We start from the raw sequence: 20,199 nt of genomic DNA on the forward strand, positions 1-20,199 counted from the left end.
ATGGGTGCACTTGCCCATATGTGTGTTTAGTGTTAGTAAATATCGTGTTTTATAAATTTAAAACTTGGCTAAAAAGTGTAAAAGGGCTTAAAATATACACCTAAAACATATACACACTTCACACGCATCACAAACACCCTAAATGCACTCTCAAACACACTAAAACGCAGTTGTGAACAGAAGCAAGGCAGATTCATATCAACTCACAAAAGTGAGCATAACTTCCTCATTTCTTAATCTTTTCCCATGATTCTTCTTTCTAAACACTTGGAACAACCTTAGGTATATTTCCAATAGGTTTTCCATGAAAAACCAAGGCTGGAACATCACCAAATAAGGCTTCAAACTTTCTGTTTTGATTAAACACTTGATTAACTCACTTAACTTGAGGTTTCTCATACGCATTCCTATGTCCTTATGCTCATAATCATATCTATGGTTAGTTGGGCTTAAAAACAAGGTTATGACATAAAAATCCAGAGGTTTAATTCTCATAAACATTTTGTTTTGACAAGGTTTTAGCCTACAAGTGATGAACAAGCTTAAAGCTTGAAGTTGTGTGTTTACTTAGATTAGCTTGGGCTATCCTACCTTCAATCCACACATCACTTGATGTTTTCTTAGTTAGATGTTATGTATTTCCATTTCCTTATTGTATGTATGTCTATGACCATCCTTGTTATCTTATGACAACTTGTATATTGGTGACAACTGATGCGTGTCAGTGTGTATATGTTTTTAATAAATAATTAAGCCCTTTTTACACTTTTAACCAAGTTTTAAATTTATAAAACACGATATTCACTAACACTAAACACACATATGGGCAAGTGCACCCATCGTGGACGTAGTATAGTGTTGGTAAGATACCGAGGTCGTCCAAGGACACAAGAGCTTTTAATACCGGTTTATCCTCAACGTCTAACCAAATCAAAAAGTTAGAAAAAATGATTTAAACTAAGAAAAATAAAAACTAACTAAATGCTGAAAAATAAAATAAAATAAAAACAGATAGACAAGATGAATCACTTGGATCCGACACGTGTATTAGTATAACCTTTGATTATTTTCGCACTTTTGCACTTGTTTAAGAGATTATCTTAGTTATTGTAGTAGGCCCCTCTTTTGAAGGCGACGTTACCCTCAACCCAGTAGTTTGAGTCAGCAAGGATACAATCCTAAAGGGTCGGATTATTGAAAGATAATGAATTAAGTTATTAATGCAAATTATGGTAGGCCCCGCTTTTGGCGGTGACGTTACCCTCGGCTAAGTAGTCTGAGTCAGCAGGGATACAGTCCTAAATAGCCGGGTTATAGTATTAATAGTAGTTAGCTTATGAGGGGGTCAAAGAGTTTGGATCCCCGCCATCCAATACCTATGGGCATTGAAGGAGATCCTACTAAATTTGACCCAGGTCCCAAGCAGGACCTCTAAACGCTGAACAAGGGCAAGACCTTTACCAAACCGTTCCCTTAACCCCCGACCAGGTAGCCAACATATCTCCATATAGACCGTGGAGATATGAATGGTGAAAATCTTTTATTTTATATAGACAGTAAAATAATGCCAAGACACCACGGACAAACGATAAGGAAAGATCACCTTCAACATAAGTAACTAGTTATTAAAGTCATTAATACAAAACCAAATAAAAAGTGCAAAAGATTAAAAATAAAAAGTATTATACTAAACACTTGTCTTCACCAAGTGATGTAAGAGACTTAGGCAAACATGGCCTTGATTGTCAAGAACTCTTACGATCAATCTTGGATCCCGAGACGACTCACACACTCTACGATGGACAATGGATGATGGTGGTGGATGATGGTGTTATGGTGGTGGTGGGTGGTGGATGAGGTGTGAGAGAGGTGGTGTGCCAAGGGATGAGTTGAAATGAAGCCAAGCACTCCTATTTATAGGCTGAACAGAAGCCTGGGCACGGCCCCGTGTCTGCTGGACACGGCCCCGTGCCCGTCTGACACTCTCTCTCTTCATTAATTGTAATTCGCAATTACAATAAATGCACCTGCAGCACTCTGACCACGCCCCCGTGTCCGCTGGGCACGGCCCCGTGGTGGGCAATAGAAGCTTCTATCACTTTGTCTTTTCTGCCAGGGCTGACCATCCTGGACACTGCCCGTGTTCGCTGAGCACGGCCCCGTGTTGAGCTGGACACGCCCCGTGTCCGCTGGACACAGCCCCGTGTTCAGCTGGGCACAGCCCCATGCTCAGCTGGACACAGCCCCATGCTCAGCTTTCTTCTTGTTTTTTGCTTTGGGAGATGCTGTCGAGGAGTCGGGCATGCCACGTTTCTTCCTTTTCTTTGTATTTATGTTGTATTTAGCTGCATTTTTGCTTCTTTTGTTCATTTAAGCTCTTTTAACCCTGAAAATACAAAAGGAAGACAAAAGCACACTTTTTCCAACATTAGTACTTAAAAAGGGTTAGTTTTATGCCCCATTTGATGTAATTTATATGTTGCATTTTACTCACATCAAATACCCCCACACTTGAATCTTTGCTTGTCCTCAAGCAAAACTCTTTAATATGTGGCTTACACTCCCAAATGGAATGGGTAGAAGAGAAAGTTTTGGGCTTGTCTTGAGTGTCGGGAATCCAAGATCTTTATTGGGTTTTATTTTTATACTATTTACAATCCTATTCGTTATGATTTATTTAGAACGTTTCATAAGAGAAATTACTTATTTGGGCATAACATGCCTTTTTTAAAATTTCATTTATATACAAGTTCACATATCTCACGGGGGATCACTCAACACTCGGCCGAAGGTGTATTTTTAGTGAATCACTCGAGAGCGGCATGGAACTTATTCCTACCATAAGCTTGCCAAGCAATCAATCCTCCTCCTTTTTAACTTTATACCTTTGTAAATATCAAGAGGACTTTTTGGGTGAAGGGTTAGGCTTGGGCTAAAGGTGGGTGGTTGGGTTAGTGGTTAGTAAAAGGGCGAAAAGCGTAAAAAGCGTAAAAAGCGTCGGTTTTCGTAAAACACTTTGTTTTTTTTTTTCTTCTTTTTTTTCACTTTTTTTTTTATTCTAATGAAGCATTTTTCAAACAAGGTTTCTTTTGATGAGCTTGTTTGTTTATTGCTAACTTCATCTCTTTTTTTTTCTTTTGTTTTTTTTTTTTGTGTCACAAGAAAACCGAGCTTTGTTACTAAAATAAAGGGTTCAAAATGAAAAAGGTTTTGGTGGGTAAAGGGTGTTTGTTTTGGGGAAAGAAACGAAAAGGTTTAGGCTCAAAGGGGTTAACTAGGGGGATTTTTGGGTAGGTGGTAAAAAAAAAGAAAATTAATGGTGTAGAAATAAAAAGGGGTTAGTCCTAATGCCTCCATCATTTACTTACTCGGGTTTAAGTTGGTAAGGACCGGGAATGTATCGTCGTGGCAAGTTCTAGAGTCGTAAGAACCAAGCGGCTATTCACACAAGAAACGAAAAATGAGCATTTAGTTTAAAGATGTATATTTGTATGCTCAATAAAGGCTCAAAACTCACTTTTGTGGGAATGGGTTTTTATGTGATCAAGTATATATAATCAAATTTTAACTAAGATTGTCATGCCGTTTCATAATCTTCTTATTTGGTTCTTTTTATCACGACGCTATCGGTTGTAAATTTATAAAAATATAACCTTTTTAGAACTTGTTATTCCCAAATTAAACCAAGACAAGTAAAAAAAATGAAAAGTTTTTGAAAAAATTTGGGGTGATTAGCGGTTCCAATAGAGTTTTGTGTAAGGCTTGTTATTAGGACTTGCAAAATTCAAGGTTTTAGCATCCCCCCACACTTAAATTACACATTGTCCTCAATGTGTCCCAAAAATAAGTTTTTCGGTTGATTAAAATGTGTAAAAGTGGGTTAAAAACAAGACTTTATGGTACTGGGTAGCTGAACACGGGGTGGTGTTGGCTGAACACGGCCCCATGTCCAGAATGCCAGTACCAAAAGTAAACAGAAGGCTGGGCACGGGGGCGTGTTCAGTGAGCACGGCCCCGTGTCCAGGTACCTGAACTGGGCATTTCTGCAGATTTTTGGGCACGGGGGCGTGTTGGGTGAGCACGGCCCCGTGCTGAACTTGCAGTAATGAAGAAAAATTGTCGAGAGGCTCTGTTTTTGCGCATGGGGTGTTAGTTCAAGCTTCCCTTAGTATCCTTCACCATCCCGAGTGTGTTTTATTCCTGCAAATTAAAACTAAACTAGAAAGCATAAAAGTTAAACTAATCTAAAACTAAGGATAGTTCCGCGGAATGCCTCCGTGGTGCGCCATGTTTATAAGGGTCCTTGGCTAGACCCTCCTTATCGGGTGGTTCTGGCTCATCTTCAATTAGGGGGTCATTATTGCCAAAAGGATATTTCATTGAGCGCTCAAGATCTATGCTCCTTTTGAATGCCCCTAATTGAAGAGGTAGATTGTTGTGCTTCCGGTTTTTCAAAGCTTCATGAGTTTTTACAAAAGGCCGTCCCAACACTAGAGGAGCGTCATCAAGGATGACAAAGTCGGTTGGGATTACCATTTGATTTGTTTGAACCAAGATATCCTCAACTACACCGATTGATTTTATTATTTTCCGATTAGATAGAAAAATGGGTATTTGAAGTGGAGAAAAATCACTAATACTTAATTTTTCAAAAATGTAGTTAGGCATTATGTTAACGCAAAGATCCTTATCGATGGTGATATTACTAATAAATGAATTTTGAAAGAAACATGGAACCGGTGTAATGTTAATTTCAAACGGATCTTCTTTTATTAGTGAAGTTTGATCATTAGTTAACTTAACACTTACCATTTCCTCGATTTTCGTATTAGTGTTTAACTCTTTTAAAAACTTAGCATGAGTGGTTACTAGACAATGATTTTCAAAAGAAGGTGACAAGAGATTAATTTCTTCAAAATTAGACTCTTCTTGAATTTTAACGTTATCGGTCTCACCTCTTTCGTTGTTTATCTCATGAGTTGGTTTTTCACTTATTTGTTCTTCCATTTTTAACTCCTCAATTATCGTTTCTTCCTTTTTTAATTCTTCTCTTGCGCGGGACTCCTCTTCCCTTGCGCGAGATTCTTTTATGCATCTTTCGATAAATTTGAGTTTTTCTATTATCCTATCGGCTATGTCGGTGATAGAGTAAGGATCGGGATCCTCAAAGCTTGAATCCGGTTGTTCGATCCTTGGTTCCTCATAGTACCCATATGAAGTAGATGGTTCACACCATTGTTCTTCATTATAAGTATATGATGGATAGGGGTCGAAACTTTGTTCTTCATAATACTCATATGAGGTGGGTTGTTCACGCCATGGTTCCTCATAATAAGTATATGAAGGTGGTGGCTCATACCTTGAATCTTCAAAGTATGAGTATGAAGGCTCATACTTTGGTTCATCAAAATATGAGTATGAGGGAGGAGGTTCATACCTTTGGTCTTCATAGGATGTGTATGAAGTTGATGGCTCGTACCTGGGCTCCTCATAATGGTTGTATGAATTGGATGGTTGATATGAAGTATTATATTGAACCGAGCGTGTGTTACGACAATTAGTGCAATAATTACCCCTATAATCATCCTCATCATAGGTGTAGTTGTAACCTCTTGAGTATTGATCCATAAGAATCACTCAACAGACCACAACTGAGTCTCGGGACCAGAAAACAAAAATAAGACGGAAACAGAAGCTGGACACGGCCCCGTGTTGAGTGAACACGGCCCCGTGTTCAGGGACTGTATCTGGGCGTTTTAATTAAATTTACTGGTCACGTTGAGCACGGGGGCGTGTTCAGCGAGCACGGCCCCGTGTTCAGGCTACTGTAAATGCAAAACTAAACTAAAATGCAGAAAAATGCGCGCGTTTTGAAAAAGGTTTTGAAAAACTGATTAGGCCGTCGATTTTAAGCTTTCTTAAAATCCTTGTGTCCCCGGCAGCGGCGCCAAAAACTTGATGCGTGTCAGTGTGTATATGTTTTTAATAAATAATTAAGCCCTTTTTACACTTTTAACCAAGTTTTAAATTTATAAAACACGATATTCACTAACACTAAACACACATATGGGCAAGTGCACCCATCGTGGACGTAGTATAGTGTTGGTAAGATACCGAGGTCGTCCAAGGACACAAGAGCTTTTAATACCGGTTTATCCTCAACGTCTAACCAAATCAAAAAGTTAGAAAAAATGATTTAAACTAAGAAAAATAAAAACTAACTAAATGCTGAAAAATAAAATAAAATAAAAACAGATAGACAAGATGAATCACTTGGATCCGACACGTGTATTAGTATAACCTTTGATTATTTTCGCACTTTTGCACTTGTTTAAGAGATTATCTTAGTTATTGTAGTAGGCCCCTCTTTTGAAGGCGACGTTACCCTCAACCCAGTAGTTTGAGTCAGCAAGGATACAATCCTAAAGGGTCGGATTATTGAAAGATAATGAATTAAGTTATTAATGCAAATTATGGTAGGCCCCGCTTTTGGCGGTGACGTTACCCTCGGCTAAGTAGTCTGAGTCAGCAGGGATACAGTCCTAAATAGCCGGGTTATAGTATTAATAGTAGTTAGCTTATGAGGGGGTCAAAGAGTTTGGATCCCCGCCATCCAATACCTATGGGCATTGAAGGAGATCCTACTAAATTTGACCCAGGTCCCAAGCAGGACCTCTAAACGCTGAACAAGGGCAAGACCTTTACCAAACCGTTCCCTTAACCCCCGACCAGGTAGCCAACATATCTCCATATAGACCGTGGAGATATGAATGGTGAAAATCTTTTATTTTATATAGACAGTAAAATAATGCCAAGACACCACGGACAAACGATAAGGAAAGATCACCTTCAACATAAGTAACTAGTTATTAAAGTCATTAATACAAAACCAAATAAAAAGTGCAAAAGATTAAAAATAAAAAGTATTATACTAAACACTTGTCTTCACCAAGTGATGTAAGAGACTTAGGCAACCATGGCCTTGATTGTCAAGAACTCTTACGATCAATCTTGGATCCCGAGACGACTCACACACTCTACGATGGACAATGGATGATGGTGGTGGATGATGGTGTTATGGTGGTGGTGGGTGGTGGATGAGGTGTGAGAGAGGTGGTGTGCCAAGGGATGAGTTGAAATGAAGCCAAGCACTCCTATTTATAGGCTGAACAGAAGCCTGGGCACGGCCCCGTGTCTGCTGGACACGGCCCCGTGCCCGTCTGACACTCTCTCTCTTCATTAATTGTAATTCGCAATTACAATAAATGCACCTGCAGCACTCTGACCACGCCCCCGTGTCCGCTGGGCACGGCCCCGTGGTGGGCAATAGAAGCTTCTATCACTTTGTCTTTTCTGCCAGGGCTGACCATCCTGGACACTGCCCCGTGTTCGCTGAGCACGGCCCCGTGTTGAGCTGGACACGCCCCGTGTCCGCTGGACACAGCCCCGTGTTCAGCTGGGCACAGCCCCATGCTCAGCTGGACACAGCCCCATGCTCAGCTTTCTTCTTGTTTTTTGCTTTGGGAGATGCTGTCGAGGAGTCGGGCATGCCACGTTTCTTCCTTTTCTTTGTATTTATGTTGTATTTAGCTGCATTTTTGCTTCTTTTGTTCATTTAAGCTCTTTTAACCCTGAAAATACAAAAGGAAGACAAAAGCACACTTTTTCCAACATTAGTACTTAAAAAGGGTTAGTTTTATGCCCCATTTGATGTAATTTATATGTTGCATTTTACTCACATCAACAACTTAAGAGGTTCCTAAAGGAAGATTTATCTTCCTACCTCCTACATGACTTCTATGACATCTTTGTGATAATCTTGGACTAATAACTTATGATATAAACTATATATGATATATAATACTTATAATAACCAAACTTTTGATGATAACCTAATGGTTACTTGACAAAATAGTAGGTTACACCACCTAAGAACATCATAGTCGTCACGATTCTAATGGGCATATTGACCCATGAAAACATTTAAACTCTTTAGAGTTTCATAGTGTCAAGAATGAGTATTTTGTGATTAGATGGTTATTTTTCTCCTATGTTACTTTCCATATTCCTTTTATTCCAAATCTTTAACCTTCCGTTATCCTCCAATACTCATACACCTTCGTTTCTTCGTGTAGAAGGACTTGGTCCAACCTCCCACAACAACAACTCTCTCGCGGATTAACAAGTGAGAAGCTAGCAAAACCGTGAGTATACTCGAATCCCCTTTACGTTTACCACCTTTTTGGGGTGTAACATGTTTACCTATGAAACTTACACTTAAACTTTATTCGTAAATGCACAAACATTCCAATTACATGCTTGCATACTTGATTACTTGATACATTGAACTTGGGGTTATACATTTTGTGTTAGACTTATCATTAGCTTCTGTCGAGCCTATCCTTGACATATATAGCGCTATAGGATTAACGCACCACCCGTATTCTTGAGGTTATGTGAAGAGCTTTTTGCGTTTCATCATTGGTTTGATTAGTTAAACACATGCCGATTTTAATGTTTATCTTGTTACAATAGCTTGCCATGTGGAATTGTTTAAACTCATTTTTATGCTATGTATGTATGAAAACTTGTATACTCGCCTTTGCTTTTGCATTGAACTTTATTTTAAACATGTTACAGGTTGAGGATGACGATGCTATGAAATTGAAGTAGCGATGATTCTTAGATACACATATAGACGCCTTAGGTTTTAATATGATGTATCAATTTTGTTCTTGTTGTTATGTTATTCTCATGTATTGAACTTATTGTTATTTGAATTTCCTTGTAATGTTTGACAATTTAAAGTATGAAATGAAAACGGTTTGATTTAATTATTATCACAAATAGTGTTATGTGTGATGAGCAATCGTTCTTCGTCCCACTCCGATGTTTCCGCCATTGGTGGGGGTGTGACAAAACGATTTATATGCTTAATTACTATTTGATACCGGTGCAGATAAGAGTTTTGTATCCGTGGAATTTGAACCAATGCTTAAACGTACACGCTCCAAACTCCCAAAACCATTCACAGTCGAAGTTGCCAATGGCAAATCAATCACCGTTGACTCCATCCTCCATGAATTTTGACTTTTGAGACATTGCAACATTACTTGGTATTAGAGAGTCTTACGACGTTACATAAGAGCTATGTCAGGGAGGGTCGCACCTGCTTTCTTCGGAAGGCCCAACTGTGCTATGTCGAGTAGCTCGTTGATGTGTGTAAAATGCAACATATAAATTACATCAAATAAGGCATAAAAGTAACCCTTTTTTAGTACTAATGTTGGAAAAAGTGTGTTTTTGTCTTCCTTTTGAATTTACAGGGTCAAATGAGCTTAAACGGACAAAAGGAACAAATATACATCCAAAACCAACATAAATACAAAGAAAAGGAAGAAACGTGGCATGCCCGACTCCTCGACAGCATCTCCCAAAGCAAAAACAAGAAGAAAGCTGAGCATGGGGCTGTGCCCAGATCAACACGGGGCGTGTCCAGCTCAACACGGGGCGTGTCCAGCTCAACACGGGGCGTGCCCAGCGAACACGGGGTCATGGTCAGCCTTGGCACAAAAGACAAACCTGTAGAAGCTTCTACTGCCCACCACGGGGCCGTGCTCAGCGGACACGGAGGCGTGGTCAACTGTTGCAGACGCATTTAATGAAATTGCGAATTGCAATTAATGAAGAGAGAGACTTGGATGGACACGGGGCCGTGCCCAGGCTTCTGTTCAGCCTATAAATAGGAGTGCTTGGAGCTCTTGCAACTCATCCCTTGGCACACCACCTCTCTCACACTTCACCCACCACCCACCACCATCACAACACCATCATCCACCACCATCATCCATTGTCCATCATAGAGTGTGTGAGTCGTCTCGGGATCCAAGATTGATCGTAAGAGTTCTTGACAATCAAAGGCCATGTTTGCCTAAGTCTCTTACATCACTTGGTGAAGACAAGTGTTTAGTGTAATACTTTTTATTTTTAATCTTTTGCACTTTTTAATTGGTTTTGTATTAATGACTTTAATTACTAGTTTCTTATGTTGAAGGCGATTCTTCCTTATCGTTTGTCCGTGGTTTCTTGGCATTATTTTACTGTCTATATAAAATAAAAGATTTTCACCATTCATATCTCCACGGTCTATATGGAGGTATGTTGGCTACCTGGTCGGGGGTTAAGGGAACGGTTTGGTAAGAGTCTTGCCATCGTTCAGTGTATAGATCCTGCAAAGGACCTGGGTCAAATTTAGTAGGACCTCCTTCAATACCCAAAGGTATTGGATGGCGGGGGTCCAAACTCTTTGATCCCCTCATAAGTTAAACTACTATTAAAACTTTAACCCGGCTACTTAGGACTGTATCCTTGCTGACTCAGACAACTTAGCCGAGGGTAACGTCGCCTTCAAAATAGGGGCCTACCACATTATGCATTAATAACTTAATTAATTATCTTTCAATAATCCGACCCTTTAGGATTGTATCCTTGCTGACTCAAACTACTGGGTTGAGGGTAACGCCACCTTCAAAAGAGGGGCCTACTACAATAACTAAGATAATCTCTTAAACAAGTGCAAAAGTGCAAAAATAATCAAAGGTTACACTACACACGAGTCGGATCCAAGTGATTCATCTTGTCTATCTGTTTTATTTTTATTTTATTTTTCAGCATTTTAGTTAGTTTTATTTTCTTAGTTTAAAAACCTTTTTCTAACATTTTGATTGATTAGACGTTGAGGATAAACCGGTACTAAAAGCTCTTGTGTCCTTGGACGACCTCGGTATCTTACCAACACTATACTACGTCCACGATGGGTGCACTTGCCCATATGTGTGTTTAGTGTTAGTAAATATCGTGTTTTATAAATTTAAAACTTGGCGAAAAAGTGTAAAAAGGGCTTAAAATATATACCTAAATTATATTGCACTTCACACGCATCACTCGTTGTCTTCTTTATTGTTGGACCTTCAATGTTTTACGGCCGCGAGTGTTTTCTTGTACGACAAATGGTTTTTTGTCGCTCATCAATGGGTTTAACATCGACTGATCTTCGACATCATGCTTTACTTCACTTGCGGGGGTTCTGATTGCATTTTCTGTTTCAGATCATCGAATTATTTTTCAAGATCAACGTCTTTATTATCAACTATTGATGGATGAAGATCAAGTTTTCTCTAGAATATGTCTATAGCATTGAGCCGAATAATGCGACATGCAAACAAAAAAATGATGACATAGTTGCTCGCATATTAAAAGAATATAATAAATCGTAAAATAAGCTTATAAGAACCTATATTTTGCATTTTCTCCAGACGACATACACATAGCAACCCACAACTCGTGTACAGCTGGCAACCACATGTTGAACCAAATGACCGCAAGGTGCATAGTTTCCGACGTAGCTCGTTTTCAAGTAGGTTAAGAGCGTGGATGGAAACTTTACGAAGTAGATTGCGAAACAAAGGAATCACAAGGTGGGGGTTTATTCGCTTGGAGTTACTTTCTTCCAAACATTTGTTTATTTGTTTGTGTTGTTTTAATACCATTTCATCGACCTTGTTCACCAGGCTATCCACACTTCATTATTATGATTAAGTTGTCTTTTTAATTCAGCATGCGTGCTCTCGGCTCTATATGTCGTAGTTTGGTGAAAGTTGACAGTTCGATTGGTCCATGCAGATACAATATTATCTCACCAGTTATTCCACAGGTAAACAAAAATATCTGAAAATATAAAACATAATAAAATTAAGGATTTATTTAAATGAATGTATTAATTTAAAACAAAACTTACGTTCACGTTGGTCCCTAATAAGGTGTTTATGAAGGTTGGAGACGTTATAGTCGTAAAAATATTCGTTTGGAAAATCACACATTGTCGACCTTGCACGAGTAAAGTCCTCGCATTCCTATTTAGTAAAGGAATTCTTGCAGTATTTTATCATATCTTGTAAAATGTGGAACCTGTTGAACCTGGAAAGATATTTGTGTGCGTTAGTGAATACTTTGTGACGCACGTTTATCAGGGCTTGGTCATTGTCCGTAAGAATAACACGCGGATCCATACAGTTGTGCAACATAGACCTGATCCTCTCTCGGACGATGTACGTTACTTCCTGCTCGTTTGAAAGAAATGGATGCTCAACACAAAAAGTCTGGTTTGTCAACATCATACCCACAACTTGCAAAAATGTAAGATTATACATGTTAATTTGGTAGGTCGCGTCGATTATCAACACATGTGGGAATGCCTGTCACATTAAGAAGGACAACTAATGACAAAAAAAATATATTCTCAGCGGTTGGTGGAGGGATCGTATTGTGTGTGATAGCTCATGTGTTTCTCCTGGAGCATTTGTTCCGGTATGTGCATGGGAGATATTTTTTTTATCAAACTTTGTGGTTCTAATCTTTTGGTGAGTGTTGTGTATGTTCGTCAGAACAGACTTGTTTTCAGGGTTCTATTCGATTATGGCTTCTAGATTTACGAGGCTTTGTTAACCATTTATATGTACCAATCTATTGAGTCATCATTTTGTTATCCATACTATTAAACTAGCCCAATATACAACCCAAATATCCAACCCAATTAACAATTGAAACCTAAAAGTGTAAACGTATAAAATACTGATCAAAATACAAAAACTCGCTTTTAAGTTTTGGCGTCTCATATCCCTTAACAACACAACCATCCCCCCACCAATTAAATTTTTCATGACCTACCGAAGGACTTCACAATCGAGAAGTCACTATTAGTTAAACATCTCGATGTACATGTAATCATTGATTCTTATTTTGTAGTTTGTTGATTTAAAGGTGGATTCTTATTATAATGTTGCCAAATTGCTTAACGCTCGAAATTTGCTCGACCCTCGCTCGGAAACTGCTCGAATTGAAAATACGCCGGTTTGATTTCGGTTGTTTAGGTTTGTAAACCAACAAAGCATAGACAAAGATACACTCGTTGGTTGCTCACTCATGAACGAACACCCTAGTTTACATGTCATGGATTTTCATATAATCAAGTTTGATTTTTTTTTTAAATTGGATCGTAATGGACAAACCTCTGTTTTATGTGGGGTCCATTTGGTCAGATTTAACCACAAAAACTTAACTGAGTTAGGGCTAAAGAACATAACGTGCAAGGGTTTGCAAACATCGAGTACGTTTTCTGTAATTATTGAAGATAAAGGACACAGTTTGCAATAAGTGACATACATAAAGGACGACTTTTGTAATTTACTCATTTGGTTTTAATGATTTAGGCTGCAAGTTTAAGTGGAACAAACATCGACCCATCTACATGGGAAGACAAAAAGAACCCTGGTGAATCACAGATTCCGGCTCAGGTACAAATAATAACTAGGAAATTAGCTAAGCCGTTGAATTTCATTACACATGTGATTCACCGTTCTAATTTTGTTGCACAAATCTGTTGTTAAGTTGCTTTGGTCAAGCGCTTGGTAACCGTTGTTAAGCTGGTTTGGTCAAGCGCTTGGAAAATTGATAACTTTTGGATACCTATTTTACTTTTGGTAATTCCAAGTAAATGTTGTATCTTTGAATATTTTTGTATGTTAGTTAAATAAATTTGCCACTAAATTGCTTGCTTATGCGTATAGAGTGGAAAAGAGGATGACTTTACAACTGTCTTTGCAGCTGTGAGTATGAGCAGGGCTGTAAACGAACCGAACGAACACGAACAATGTCATATTCGTGTTCGTTCGTTAAGGAAATTAACAAGTTTGCGAACTGTTCACGAACACATACCGAACATAAGTTTATGTTCGTGTTCGTTCGTTAAAGAAATTTAGTTGTTCACGAACAGTTCGTGAACACTGGTCTCGAACACAAATGAATGCAAGCAATAAAAAAGAACGCAAACGAACATTTAACTTGAAAATAAAATTAATATAAATATTGTTATCCTTAAACATTGGATATAAATAGTTAAATACAACCATCAAATGATAAATCAAAACACAAGAAGTCTAATACACCACCAAACGAACTTTAACTAACTTAAACATAATTATCCCCAAAAATGTTTTAGCATGTCTAAATTTTAGCTAACTTAGGAAAAAAAATAGGGTTTCAAGTTTTCAATATATTTAGATAAAAGGTTAATTATTTATTATTTTTAATATAATCAAACGAACAGGGACGAACGTAACCGGACATATTACCGAACACTCACGAACGCAGTCGAACAAACGAGACCTATGTTCGTGTTCGTTCGCTAAGCTAACCGAACGAAATTTTCTGTTTGTGTTCGTTCGTTAAGCTAATCGAACGAACATAAACGAACTTTCCGCCGAACAGTTCACGAACAATTCGCTGAACGTTCGGTTCGTTTACAGCCCTAGGTATGAATGTGAGCATGGAATCTGTGTTTCTTAAACGTGATTTCCTAAAAGAATGCTTATTTTATAACACCTATAATATTATTATTGGTAATGACAAACATATATGAACACAAGCATGAACCGTCAAGCACAACTTTTCTACCCTACATTTCCTTTCTTAGGCCATCCGTAGTCATAAAGCCCCTTGTGGGGCGTTATGTGACACGTGTCATGCCACGTCACACGGGGGCTTTATGGGGCGTTATATCACTAGAGCCCGTAGTCATAAAGCCCTTACCCATCATTACCTATTTAATAATTTTCAGTTTTATTAATTAATATAAAAAAGCTTGCTTGTTTCTGATTGGTCCAATCCTTTTAAAACCCTCCCCATACCGCGCTATAAATATCGCGCTCTCCCCCCAAATTCAATTCATACCGCCCCAAGTATTGGTGTTCCGGGCGTTTTTTGGGCGCCATGCTTGGCCAAAGCGCCCCATTACACAAGGGCTTATAGTTTGTCTACCAAGAGTGTTACTATTACACAAAAAGTACATTCTGAAACAAGGCACCAAAACACCAGTACTGATGGGGTGTTTGGATGTTAATTTTCAAAAGAATCATATAATTAGTTGTAACCAAACACAATTTACCCATTGATTAAAAAATGGTTAACCGGAAAAAAAAAACGATAATGTTATATAAAAAACGGTTTTTTTTAACTGGATCGTGTATTTTATGTTCAACATACTTTATGTTCGGCAGCTTTATTTCAGCAAAAAACGGCAACAAAACAGCAGGTTTTTTCAGCAAAAAAAAACCCAGAAACATCATGTTTTTTCAGCAAATAAATGCCAAAAACCTGCAGTTGTTTATGTTTTTTCAGCAAAAAAGGGCAACAAAACAGCAGGTTTTTTCAGCAAAAAAAACCCAGAAACATCATGTTTTTTCAGCAAATAAATGCCAAACACCTGCAGTTGTTTTCAGCAAAAAAACATGTTTTTTCCGCAAAAAACAGCATGTATTACCGCAAAAAAAACGTCAAAAAGTGCAAGTTTTTTCAGCACCCAGTTTGGCCAAAAAAATGCAGTTTTTCAGCAAAAAAAAACCTCAAAACATGCAGATTTTTTCTGCGAAAAACCTCAAAATAACACAGTTATTTTAGAGAAAAATGCAACCAGCAGCAGCGTCGCTGAAGTTTTTTTAAAGGTTTTGGACCAGCAAAACAGCAGCAGTGTTCTGCAGATTTTTGGACTGCATTCGGGCGTTCGGCAAAAACAGCAACACTGCAGCAGCGTTCTACAGTTTCTGGACTGGTTTTTGGGACTGGTTTTTTGAATCGGTTACAAAAAAACCGGTTCTAAATAACCAGTTTTAAAACCAAACTGTCTCGGTTGGACCAGTTTTAAACCCGTGTTAGAGTTTAATGATAATACTTTTATTTATTTTGTTTATTGTAGTCTTTATTATCCATTATAACCATATTGTGGTGAATTATTTTAGTTAATCTTTATGCTACAACTACTATCTTAAAATTATCGAGTCAGATCAATGGAAACTCGTTTCGATTGATCAAATTACATTGATTGTGTAACCACAAAAGATGTTGATCAACCCCTTAATGTAGTCAAAGAGTCCTTCCATTCAGGCACTAACAACTCAAGCAGAAGGAAGAAAAACTTGCACGCACTCCCTTACACAACTACTTAAATGACAAGTCTGAAAATTACTCCGTATTTCAAAAGTCAGTTACTACCACAAATAACTTTTGTTTATTGATTATCAATTTTTATTTATTATCAGAATATATTGTTTAACCCGGGTATCTTACGGTAGAAAACCTAGCGTGCTATAAAGCTTATTTTCTTGAAGAAAAAACTGAAAAAATGTATGAAGTTCAGTAAGCAGATTTATCGACTAAAATTAACGACAACCGGCCAGTAAAACTTCTAAATTCATTTAGCTACGGCCTATTTGGCAATCAAAAGTAAGGTATCTATCATCCTTACTCTTGGTACAACGCAGCAATTTTGATTGAATAAGCTATGTTTTTATTAGAAGTGCCGCTTTCATTAAAAAAATAAAAATTAAAAGATAAACGCCGAGTAATAAAAATATTAAAACCTTTTAAGAAAATTAAACAACAAGCTACATTTTTCAGTTCGTTAAAAAAAGTAAAACTTAAATTTTTCAGTTCGGCTTCGTTTTCTGTTCAGAAAAACTCACTGATACAATCAGATACACAAATTACAAACAAACGGATAACAAAATGATATAAAAGAATAGAAATGTAGCGATTTGTTCGAGGCCGCATTGAAAATTAGAAGATTTGATGGGCACGGAGAATCGCAGAAACTTTTTTGATTTTGCCAACCTTCAATGCAAGTTTCGTCACGATTTATAGGCGGCCTTGCTCTGCAAATTGGCTTTTTTTCATATTTATAAATGTTCCAACAACAGATGGAGATAAATTGCAAATAAATTAGAAAAAAGAAATATATAAAGATTGATGAGCGATTTTGGGTATACAAAAGATGAAGATGATATAGAAGGAGCAAGTTATAATATATATATAAGGCTGATAAAACCCTAACCCTAGTTATTAGGGCCAGATAAGTTACCAAGAGTCCAACAAGGCTAGTATATGGGCTTAGGCCGTAAGGTATGGTGGGGTTTGGGTTGGGGCTTGGGTTGGGTAAAAGGTGACACGTATAAAGGGAGCCAGCCTACGGGGTGGTTACGTGTCCGCTAGGTATGGCGGGATGTGGGTTGGGCGGGTGACTATGCCATCTCAACAATTAATTTTAATATATATTTATATTTATAATTATACAAAAAATAAACATACATATAACATACATATTTTTAAAAAAAAAAATACATAAACATACGTAACATACATATTTATATTTACTCATACGAAACGACGCCTAAACATTTTTTCATCATACTTAGGTTCCGCTGAGAAGTAATCGCTTACCAACAAATCGTTAGCGGTGTGCCGTTCACAAGCGATGTACCTCCTCCTCCGTTTAGGTTGTTGAGTCTCTTCCTCATCGTCTTCGTCTTCCACGATAGCTTTCACCACAGCCGCGATCGTTTGTAGAAATATTTCCGCACCATCGTCAGATGATGATGACGATTCACTATAACTTGAAAAACTCATGGTAATAAGGGTGTGAGTGTCCATATGAAAAAAAACAATCAAAGCCCTTAAACAAATATTGATTTCATGTGTTATATTATATGTGTATTTTTTAGAGTTAATTACATAGTTTGTCCTTGTGGTTTGCACAAAGTAACATATTTAGGTACTAATAGTTTAAAATCACCTTCTAAGGTATTAACTTTTCATTTTGTAACATTTGGAGGTATTAACGTTAATTGTTTGTTAAACTATTAGTATCTAAGTATGTTATTTTGTGCAAACCACAGGGACTGACTATGTTAATATCCTAGAAGTTAATACCTCCAAACGTTACAAACTGAAAAGTTAATACTCTAGAAGGTGATTTTAAACTATTAATACCTAAGTATGTTATTTTGTGCAAATCACATGAACTAACTATGTAATTAACTCTTTATATATATATATATATATATATATATATATATATATATATATATATATATATTATGCTTGGTTGATATTTGTTATAGGACCTTTTTTTCATTAGTGTTTGTTATGGTTTGGGGGGCTGTTAGACATATGATATGAACATGCGTCAAAGGGATCGAACTCATACACGCCTGTCATCTCATGCTATATGCTATAAACAACGATGTAGTTTTTTAATCGAATTTTTCACAGAATGTAAAAATTCTTTACACTAATGTGATACTTTAAACTTTTAGGACATTTTTTTGGTAAATCACTAAATAACTCAATAAGGATTACAAAATAAGGATGTCACAAGTTTGCCTGTCACTTCCTTATTGAACCAACTTATTTTTAATTTAATTTTATTGTCAGTTTAAAATTTGGTTTGGTCATTCGTTTAAAATTACGTTTTTGCCCCCGGTTCAAAATAAAATTATAATTTTGCACCTAACTCCAAAATACGATTTTGCCCTCAGTTCAAAAACTCATTTTTTATTTTATTCCCAGTTTAAAATTACGGTTTTGCCCTCCATTTAAAATTACGTTTTTACCCCCAGTTTAAAATTAAACTATGTTTTTGCTCCTAGCTCAAAATTCAGTTTTGCCCACATGTCAAAATAAAATTATGTTTTTCCCCTAGCTCAAAATTATGATTTCGCTCTCAGTTTAAAATTATGATTTCGCCCCCAGTTCAAAATATAATTACGACTTTGCCCTCTATTCAAAATTATGATTTTGTTCTCATTTCAAAAATTACGATTTCTCTCCCAGTTAAAAATTGTCATCTTGCCATCATTTTACCTTTTTTTACAAAACTATAGTAGAGTTTTATTTTGCTTGGTTGACTCAATGTAACTTTTATTGTGTCAAGCAGTTGTCTAACATTCGCTCATTGGTCCTGAAAAATTAGTATCTTACCTCCAGCTCAAAATTACAAACTTGTCATCGTTTTAATTTTTTTTTAGCAAAACTATGGTGGTGTTTTGGTTTATCGATTGTCTCAGTGTATTTTTTTAGATCGTGTTATAAGTACTATGTACAACTAAACTAAATAGATGCATACGTGTTATGAAACTAAGAAATATTCAATTTAACGTCCCGCAACGCGGGCGGGCATAAGTGTAATTTTTATTCGTCCATGCATGCCTGGTACATGCTCATTTGTCCTAAAAAATTACAATTTTGCTCACAGTTTAAAATTATAATCTTACCATCGTTTTAATTTTTTTAGTAAAAGTATGGTAGTGTTTTTGTTTTAATTGGTTGACTCGATGTAATTTTTTTTAGATCATGTTATGAGTAGTATGTACAAGTAACCGAAATACAGACATACATGTTATGCGAGATAAATATTTGGCTTATTTGTCACACCCCCGACCGCGTAAAACAACAAACCGCAGCGGAAACGTCGGGTAGTGGAGCGACAAAATTATTGTTTCACAACCATGGTATTTAAAGTTTCGTTTTATTTGAAATAAAGTGATTACATTGTCTTAGAACAAAAGAAAACATAACATAAGTTAAACTATTCTTTCATCTTTTATGTCACTAAGGCCCGAGTCCGTCTAAGTGTGTCACGATCCTTATCATGCATTAGCTCCTGAAAACACATGTGAAAATAGGTACGTCAGCATAAAAATGCATGTGAGATACATAGGTTTTGTTGATGCACGATTCATGACTTGTAAGTTGAAAGAATTGTTTAATAAATAGTAGTCATGAACCTTATAATAATGTTTTCTTTTATAAATCATACGAAAATCGATATGAAAATCAGATGATATAAAAGAATAATGCATGGTTAAATAAATAACCAAGTGAAAATGAATTTGTATAAATGATGTCGTTTGTAAAACAATGTCTTGTGAAAATATGTTATTTGTATAAAATGTAACATGTCCTTGTCGAAATGATTTAGATAACGCTACGATATGTAATATCATAAAAGCACTTATATAAAGGAAGTACCAGCGGTGTATCCACCATGCTTTTATCATATTACACACGTCTCGTTATTTAAATCACTTACCAAATAACCACCAAAATTTCTTGTTTAAACAAATGTCAAAATGTTTATGTGTAAACAATGTCCAATGTCAAATGTAAATCATGTCTTGTATAATCAAATGTTATGTATGGCAAGTAAAAAGTATCTACTCAAACCATATGTATAATATTAATGTGTAATCAAATGTTATGTATGGTGAATAAAAAGTATTTACTCAATCCCATAGGTAAAATGTACAAAAC

General features: G+C 36.8%; 2 non-coding genes across 2 annotated transcripts; both read right to left on the reverse strand.

Annotated features, from left to right (window-relative positions):
• Nucleotides 1-16,232: 16,232 nt before the first annotated feature.
• On the reverse strand, nucleotides 16,233-16,320 carry LOC118483631. Its single transcript, XR_004870918.1, has one exon. It is a non-coding gene; the product is annotated as a small nucleolar RNA snoR109 (small nucleolar RNA).
• Nucleotides 16,321-16,635: 315 nt separating this feature from the next.
• On the reverse strand, nucleotides 16,636-16,764 carry LOC118483617. The gene has a single exon (XR_004870904.1). It is a non-coding gene; the product is annotated as a small nucleolar RNA snoR86 (small nucleolar RNA).
• Between the last annotated feature and the right edge of the window lie 3,435 nt (nucleotides 16,765-20,199).

This window comes from Helianthus annuus, chromosome 10 (genome assembly GCF_002127325.2).
Source record: "Helianthus annuus cultivar XRQ/B chromosome 10, HanXRQr2.0-SUNRISE, whole genome shotgun sequence".
NCBI classification, from domain to species: Eukaryota; Viridiplantae; Streptophyta; class Magnoliopsida; order Asterales; family Asteraceae; genus Helianthus; species Helianthus annuus.